Source organism: Morone saxatilis, unplaced genomic scaffold, assembly GCF_004916995.1.
Source record: "Morone saxatilis isolate NCDOM2014 unplaced genomic scaffold, NCSU_SB_2.0 Contig11, whole genome shotgun sequence".
Taxonomy (NCBI): Eukaryota; Metazoa; Chordata; class Actinopteri; family Moronidae; genus Morone; species Morone saxatilis.
In genome coordinates this window covers 2,930,131-2,939,703 of record NW_023339663.1, presented here as the reverse complement: position 1 = coordinate 2,939,703, position 9,573 = coordinate 2,930,131, and positions in this window count along the sequence as shown.

Below are 9,573 nucleotides of genomic sequence, written 5' to 3'. Positions count from 1 at the left end.
AATATTATTGATTTACCATAGTGAATGTTTTATTATTGTTGCAGTGAGATTATGCATTCATATACAAACAGCACACACCATGATTTAAAATCTCCCAAACTAAAAATCCAGATAGATAGACAGAGATTTATTTAATTAATCTGATTCAGTTATTTCTTTGTGATTATTATTAACTGAATTAAAGGGTCCTGGTGAAGGTACCATGGCATAATAACTGATATAATTCAATTTATACAAATACATTTGAATTACAAAAGAATAAAGGAATAATCTTAATAATAATCTTTTCAATCTGGCTTTAACTTTGGAGTAATGTTAGTTTTTAGATTTTAATATTTTTTTCATTATTTTGCTCCCTGGTGTTTATTTTTACATTAATTGTTTTTATCGTATTATTTCATTGTTTGTTATGTGAAACACTTTGGGCTGCATGTCTGTATGAAAGGTGCTATATAAATAAAGCTTAGCTGCAATGAAACCTGTGGTTTGAGATTTATTAAAGAGTCTCAATTTGGTTGATTTTCATCTGACTTTGAAAAAAAGTTCCATTCTGAGATATTTCTGGCAGATATAATCATAAAATACTGTTTTGATGATTGAGTCAGATAGAATCCAAGAGATGTGCATTAATGTGCCAAGTGGATCTGGCCTTATTTGAAAATATCGGCAACCAGAACGCTTTAGGGCATAAAGCATGAAGTACATCTGCTTCTGCTTGATCACATTTCTAGGAAGGTTTTATGTGGCGTTCAGGGAACAGGTGTTGATTCACTGTTTAAATGTTTTTTAAGCAATCATTCTCTCCAACTTCTTCGCTCATTTTCACGGTAACCCAGATTTTGACTTTGACATGATGATGAGTCCTTCCTGTTCAGGCCAGAATGTCATAAAACATGTCAACACAGTCACCACTTCAATCACAGGCCCTTTTGTCACTGTGTCTTTGAACCAGAGGGCAGCGTCGCTCTGATTTACATCCATGACGAGGAGTGAGAAAACATCCCGATGTCAGAGGCAGCTGATGACAAGGCCAGACCCCGACCATTGGGTGACGTCCTGGGACAGGGAGAGAGGGAGAGAGAGCTGGACATTTGTCCCCTCTACAGGAAGTGACCTGATGGCTTTGTCACAGCAGGAGCAGATAGAGAGAGCAGGTTGAATTGATTTAACCTTTGGCCCCTGAGAAGAGTGAAGACAGTGGTGGACCTGATCTGTTCTCAAGACCGAAACCCAGTGGAGGAACGTGGGGGCAGATAGACAGGCGATGCTGCTTTCTTAAACTGTTGATCAGTGTTTTTAAAAATGATTGTGATTGAGCATTGAGATCTTCTATTTAAAACACATTAATTTAAGTAAAAGTACAGAAATATTAGCAACAAAATGTACTGAAAGTGTCAGCAGAATGGCATTGATGCTGTTTGATGTAAGGAGCATGTCAATGCTGTAGCTCATACAAACACAAATATCAGTCTTTATTGCCATTTCACAGTACATACAGCATTTACAGGATTTTACATACATCGAACAAAATGTGTCCTCTGCATTTGACCCATCCTACATACATTACTATATACATTAGGAGCAGTGAGCAGCCGTAAACACCCGGGAGCAGTTAGAGGTTAGGTGCCTTGCTCAAGGGTACCTTGGCAGTGCTCAAGAGGTGGAACTGGCACCTGTCCAGCTGCCAGTCCACGCTCCATGCTATGGTCCGTGCTGGACTTGAACCGAGAAAATGAACTAAAACTAAAATCTGTGTAACTGCATGAAGAAATACATTTCTGTGGTTTTCTCTCAGACGTGGTGATTCATGCCTGCTGTGTTATTTCATAACAGAGGGGAAAACCAAGACAGTTTTCAGGAACAATGACTGAAATTCAGTTTTGGTGAATCTTTTTTTAACAGAGCAGTGAGGGGTCACACTAGTAAGAGAGTTCAGATCAGAGTGAGAAGCAGCTGCAGGAGTTCAAGTACTGTCACATACTGCATATATAGTACTTATAACGTGGTGATTATACAGCTACACCACCTATATTACTGTTACTGTGAAGTTAATGTTATAATTGAAATATTAATACACTTAAATGCACTTAGAGTTCACTAACGTTGCATTTTTCACTGATAAATACAAGATGTGACACACACATATACATACATACATAATATACAATATTATAGAATACTTAACTGGCCAAACACAGTAATGACATTCCCATCAGCCTCAGCTGTACTTCATGTTTAGTGCTGATTAGCTAATGTTAGCCACTGTATATAAGTAAAGCCAGAGAGAGATGCTAACATGGCTGCAGACTGTCTCCTTACTGTTTAATAAAAGGCTCATTTATCCATACCTTTCATTTTGTAATATAGTTTGTACATTTCATACAACTCTTCACAAACTTTGAGTCCCGCAGAAATGTTTGGTTAGGAAACTCCAGATTCTGAATATTCATGACATCTATATTTTTCAAATATGTGTCTTTATTTCTAAGAAAAATGAATGTAAAGGGAATATAACGGGGCAGTTCCAAGACCTACACATACATAGATTTCTTTATATGAAATGATCAAAATGAGGGCTGCAGGGAGTGAAAGGCGGAGGGAACAGCATGATTAACAATCTGTGTGAGTGTGTGTGTCTGTGTGCGTGTGTGAGTGTCCCAGCAGGCTACTTACATCCTATTAGAGCAGTTAGTCACGGCCATCACAGCGTATCCAGAGGTCAACCACCTCGCCACGCAACAGGAAGTACTAATTCACAGTCAGCCAGTGGCAGTGTCACTCCACAGTGTTGTACACCTGTCGAACTCCACCTCCACCTCCACCTCCACCTCCGCTCTCTCCTCACTACGACACACAGCTGTCTGTCGAAGCTGCCTGGATTTTTGCTTTAGTTTGGATTATTTCAGTGGCTCTGTTGTGCATGTGGGCGCTTCAGAATGAATCAGTTTTAATCTCTTTCTGTTTATGTTCAACCATTTCCCTGTGCTGAGAAAGAACTGTTTTTCATGCTTTAGGGTTGATTTACACTACAGAGTTCACTCATATGCTGTCTGAAACCTATGTGGGAAGTGATGGCATATTATAAGCAATTCTGAGTTAAAATGTTGGACATACTAGGTTTTTTTTTCAGTGAATGCACCTTACAGTATCACCACAGTTTGCAGTAAATAAGAACCTCTTGTTCCACAGACAGCTCAGAAGTCAAATTACGTGCCACAGCAAACCAAATGTTCAACCTGTTTTAGGCAAGATCTGAATGTTTGGACATCTTTTCATCTGCAAATCACCAAAGCTGTTCTCAGTGGGAGTAAATGGATAATCCAGCAGCTTGAGTAGGTTTCTCTCAGTTTTCTAAATATTTATAATCTATATAAATATATATATAGTAATCTGTTACTGCCAAAAGTCTTCATTTTTACTAAACTGAAAATGCATTCATTGTTAACGCTCAATCAAACATGGAATTTAGTTAATTGTAGCTTTTAAAAACTCTGGTTGTGGTTCCATCTGCTGTGAAGAAGCAGAAGCCTGTATTTACTCTGCATTCACTGATATTGATTGGCGAGCAGTGGAGGCAGTAACTTATAACTAGTAATAATATTACAGTAATAATGTTACTTTCCCCACTAATTACTGATACATTTCAGTAATAATATTACAGTTACCAATTACAATTTTACTTTTGTTGATTAAATCCAATTATAGTAATATTGTTGGATACTAGTTTGGAAAATGAAAACGCTTACATTCAGCATTTGGAAATATTCTCATTACTTTGATTTTAACTAAAGAAAATTTAATTTTAATTTTAATGGTCGTAAGTCTGAATTTTAGGGCACAATTACCAATTTTGCGGGGAGTAGCAGAAAAGTACTATAATCAGTAGTGTAACTAATTACTGTTGGCAGTGAGTAAAAAGTAAAGTAATATTACTTTTGAACAGAGTAATGAGTAATAAATAAAATGATTGAGTTAATAGACCAACACTGGTGGTGAGACACAGTGAACTGTACAAATGGGGATAACAGTGAGACAGTCTCTCCTCAGAGAGGGGCTCATAATGTTGGACACACACACAGAAAGTGACTGAAATAGTGGAAAATGAAAACAAAGATAGCTTGAGAGAGAAGTTCAACCCTCCCCAGAGGTGTGAAGCTAAGTCAGATTTTCTGTTTCGCAAAGTTACAGAAAATCTGGACGCGTTCCCGTTCTCAGAAACTGGGTTTCAGAGACTATTTGACCATCGAACAAGTGCTTAACTTGAAGCATACTGTGACCTTCAGTTCCTCCTCCACTGAAAACAATGGGAGAGAGAGTACAGCACTAAAAAGAGTGCTGATAATCAGGAGGAGTGAAACAACTCATTAGCCAGACGACGGTCAGTTTGCTTTGACTGTTAACAGGAGTCATAAAACTGAGGAGGGGGTACAGTGTGTGTGTGTGTGTGTGTGTGTGTGTTTGGGGAGTCCCTCTGAGCTCTGATCCATCTGGAATCCACATCCAGGCTGGCACCCCGTCCTGTTCTGCGTGTCCCAGCTTGTCCGCTCACTGCACATCAGATCAGATTGAGGCTTCATGGTTTCCTCGTTTGAGCTTTGATGGTGACGTCGACGACAGCTGATGGGACCGAAGATTTACTGTTCGTTTGTCTTTGTTTGGAAGAGAAACAACAGCAGCACTTCACAAGGGCAGACTTTAACAAAACAGTTGATTAATCTGTGAATTATTTTAGTCAGTTATCAACAGTTACAGCTTCAACAATATAAAGATTTGGGTGCTTTATTCTGTTTCTGTCATTGTGTACTTTTTATTTTCTTTTGTTTTTGTTTGTTCAGTTCCTTTAAAGTGGCTGCTGATTAAAAAAAGTTAGACTCTGGACAACTGCTAGGCACCAAAACTTGACCAAATGATTGATGGGTTTATCTAGAAAATGAGTAGAATAATCAATTGTGAAAATAATCATCTGTGGCAGCTTTCATAATAATTAAGGACTCTAAGAATTCATATTCTAAGATTTAGGAATCCAAGCTTCAGTTTAATGAACAACAAGGAATTTATAGATGACAATTTATCCCATAAACTATAAAACACAGATCGAGTCCAACACGAGGAGAAGATGCTGCCTCCTTGAACAACACTCACAGACACACACACACACACACACACACACCCTTTAACAGGCTAATAAAAATATTCTCGCCTGGTACCCGACACTATAAACTGATCTGGAATCAGCCCCTGGTGGGGTATTGAGGATCCTTATGAAACTTGAGACGTTTGCTGTAACACTAAACAGACGGAAATGGGATTAAGAGCTTCAGCCGAACTCAGAAACAGAGAAAATCTGGATTGAGGACGGACAGTTGATAACGCAGCCAGCTGGGAAACCACTGTTATTTCTGCAGAACTACAGAACGAAGTATCCAGTTTCTCTCCGGTACTTTAGAGTAAAATGTTGGTTTGAGAAAGTGATAAAGGCACGGGTAATTAAATCTTTGGTTGACAATACTGTAGTGATATTTAATAGTCAGTTTTCATCATTTTTGGTATTGACATTAGAAAGGAAATACTGTAAAACTTCAGTTAAAAGCAGAGTCTCAATTAGATGCAGGTCCCCTTTACTAGCCTGGTGTTTTGATAAATAAACTTCTCAATTAGAAGCCTGGTCTGGATTTTATAGAAGTTCCTTGGATGTATAAAACCTCTTAAAACCCAACGATCACCAAATGTTTAAACTTTTGTCAATATGGATACAATTAAATTCTAAAGTTCATTTTACAGAAACCATGAGCACCAAACGTACCAAATATAAATCAATGATTCGTAATTGATATGTTTATATTAATATATTTAATTCTTTAAATAAACGAGGAGTATTTCCTGTGTTTGTGAGAGTTTTGTGCAAAAAGATTAAGGGCCTGTCCATGTAGAGATCTGATCCAAAAATTAAGGCAGGTTGAGGGACCAACGGTACGTTTTATCAGTTCTTGTTTTCTGGGGAATAATTGACAAAGCAGAAACCAGAAAGCAAGCCGTTTTTCGTTTTTTCGGTTTGTCAAAAAAAAACGGAAAATTCAAAAGTTACAGGGCTCATTTTCTCATTCTTTGGTTCTTACTTAAAAACTAAATTTTACCACTCAATATTTTGGTTTCGTCGGGGTGGCGGGGTCCTTCTGGATTGCTATGTGTGCTCCCTTGCCCTGGTGGCTCTTGCAAAATAAAAGTTCTGCCGTGTTTGATAATGTCGACAAAAAAATATGTCTGTATTATAGACACTAGCAGTCACAGAGGACTCCATTCACCACAGGTCAAGACTGACACGGCTTCAAATAGACAAGTATAGAATGAATGCTGTCCATGTTTCAATCATTTGAAAAGCGTGAGGAAACTTCACTGAAAGTCTATGGATGACCATTCAGTGCAGTTGGATGTTTAGCCACAAGGTGAGCCAGTTGTTACATTGAAGATTGTTAGAGCTGGTAGGCTGTTTTACTACGACGGAGGCTCAACAAAGTTTATCAAGGCTTCTGTTGTTACGGCATAATCGGCCTCATAGAACTAGAAGCCGGGCCAGAGTTAACTGGTATGACGACGGTGGGTCAATTGTGGCTCTGAGCTTTGGCTCTGTGCGCGTTCACATCAAATAAGGGCTGCTGATTTCCTCACAGCCGTGAGAGCTATGAGGGAATACAAGAAGTGATCCACAACACATTTCTTGAGCTGAACATTGGCGGCAATCTGTTGACCTTTATCCATTTACAGTTAAACACATTATCTTGCTTCTTAGGTTGAAAGACTTATTTTGATATGGTTTTCCATTCAATTATTAGTTATTTACTTCCTGACGGTGATTACAGAATGCGAGTGCTGCTGTTATATTGAAAGCGGAGGGCTGGGTGTGCCTGATGAATATAGGCGTACAGTGAGTTTTTTAAAGGTGGCTGTTACAAGCAAATGTTTGCTCCAAAATGCACACTCAATGGAAGTCTTGTATGTCATCCCAGCGACAATAACACAGTAGAATACATGTCGGTAACATGTGAAATAAATTATAATCTTTAAATGCAACAATAATGAGGTCATCAGAGAGTTATAAATGTTTTTCACAATAACACACACCTGTCACAGTGAGCACAAAATGTTGGTGCCTTGATGTGCTATTGTAAAAAGTTGATTAAGGAGTTGGGCCAACGAGCATGATTTGTGACACCACAGTTTAGAAGCCAAAGTCCTGTATAATGCTCTCAGAAGTGTGATGTTAAACACTGAAGTGATACAATGAAACACTGAACGTTTTGACAAAAACAAAAAAACGAAAAAACGGCTTGTTTCTGGTTTCTGCTTGTGTAAATTATTCCCAGAAAACAGACTGATAAAACGTACCTTGTCCAAATATAAGTTTCCATCCAATAATGTTATGCAACTATTGGGGGTTGGTTCATAGGTGCCGATAATAGTCCATGCAAAAACCTTTTTGCAATATTTTGAGTTTTTTTGTTTTTAAAATGTTCAGCTTTTCCACTTTGTTTTTTTTAATTTCTCATATTATAAATGTAAACAAAAAATGGATGGAAACTATTGTTGTGGAGGTATTTCCAGAATCCCCAAAGAAAAAGTGCCTCTGTTTCTGAATCAAAACAAAAAAGGCAGCCAGAAATAGAGTCAGAACAGCAACAAGTATTTTTGCTACATGAGAGGTATAAAATATACAACACTGGTGAACCCAGAGAGGGCTGGGCTGGCATCAGACCCGGTTCACCGACCATCATGGGCAGCACAGTGCTGCGCGTGCTCCGGTTTCCTCCTTCAGTCCAAATACAGATGAAAGGGTGAACTGGAATTACCCATAGGTGTGAATGTGAGTGTGAATGTGGCTGTCAATGTGCTAGCTCTGCTTTTGGTTCTTGTAGTCAACAATATAAGTATCTTAAACCAGAGATGGTTAAAGGTTGAATGGGAAATCCCCCTGTTATTCCTTCTTGGGATATTGGATATTGATATCAACACTTCAGCAGATGTTGGATCGGTGGTAGTTTAGCCCTAATATTACGTTAACCAGGGTTGGGAGGGTTACTTTGTAAATGTAATCTGTAGTTATCAGTAATCTAATCCAAGTATCACAATATTAAAGTAAAGTAACTGTATTTTTAAAATTGTAATTCTGCAAAATAATCCCAATTTTTACTACATTATGTATCTGTAATGGATTGCAGTTAGCTTTTTTAAAGTATCCTGATTACGTAACTGGAATCATGTTACTTCCCGAGCCAGGCGTTAACTTAAAGTCTTGTTATATTATCATGTTTCACCAGTAGCTTCGGTGAAGTAATGTTAGCTACTCTGTTAGCTGATGTTAGCACGTAGCAAGCCAAGAATGGGAACAACTCCCACTGCAAACACACCTGAGCTAGCTGCCTCTGTGGTTGGGGCTCTTATATAATGTTTTTGGGGCTTGGGTCGAGTCAGGCCTGATCAAAGCTCTGCAGCAACAAACATACACAAAAATCACATTTATACTGTAGATCGTCTCTCTAGCAATTTCTTATAGCTGTCATCATGATCTCACATTTTTGAGACATTTGTGCCTCCAGTGAAACAGTTTTTAAGTCTAAAGATAAACACGGTTGACTCCGAGTACACTGGCATTCACGCAATCACTGAACCTCCCACACATCTAACTTGACAAGAAGTGTGTAATGGCTGAGGGAGAATAATGGCGTAAGAGGGGAAGGAGTGTGGAGGAGTGTTGTTTCCAGGCATCACACTCATATGTAGAAGACTTTTGAAGAGTCAGGGAGGGTTGGTGAAGCTGTCAGCAAGACTGAAAAACAAAGAAATTCTCAACAGATCAGCAAAAAAACTGGATTAAGAGTCACTCACTCAGAATTTCTGTCAAACAGTGTCACGACTTTTAAGTGATATAAACACTGGGACAAAATATGAGATTTAATTTATTCAATTGTCTTCTGCAAATTATGGCATTACCTGACAAAACAGCTCACTTACGATGAAAACTATTAATAATTAATTCATTAACAAAGTGTTAGCCAATTCAATTTTTGTGGATCATCTAATCTGATGCTTGGTTTTGACTCTAAAATGAACTGCTGCATCCAGGGACAATACAAAAGTGACCATACAAAAGATGCCACTAACCTTTTTATCCAGTTTCACTGACAGTTGTCACATTTAAAAATGTTTAGAGTGGAAATCCATTTTGTACATTATGCTAACTACATTTGGTTGTGTGTGTGGTCGTTAAAGAGAAAAAAAGAAGAAAAGCCTCAAATGAAGTTGGATTTATAAACCAATCAAAGCCGGTGTGAATGCGCTCTGATAAACATCTGTGTGTATGAAATCATATTACACGTCTGACAGCTGCCAAACATTCAGAATATCTTCGCTTCAACCTGTTTGGTTGCGGGACTAGAACTGGTCTCTGCTTGGTTCTTATCTGGCCTCTGATTGGCCGCTTGCTTAGATGTCTTTACCACACTGAGTCCAAAGCCTTCGGGCAGTGTTCCAGCTGCAAAGAGTCGGGTCCTGCACAAATCTTATGGTTTAATATCTCTG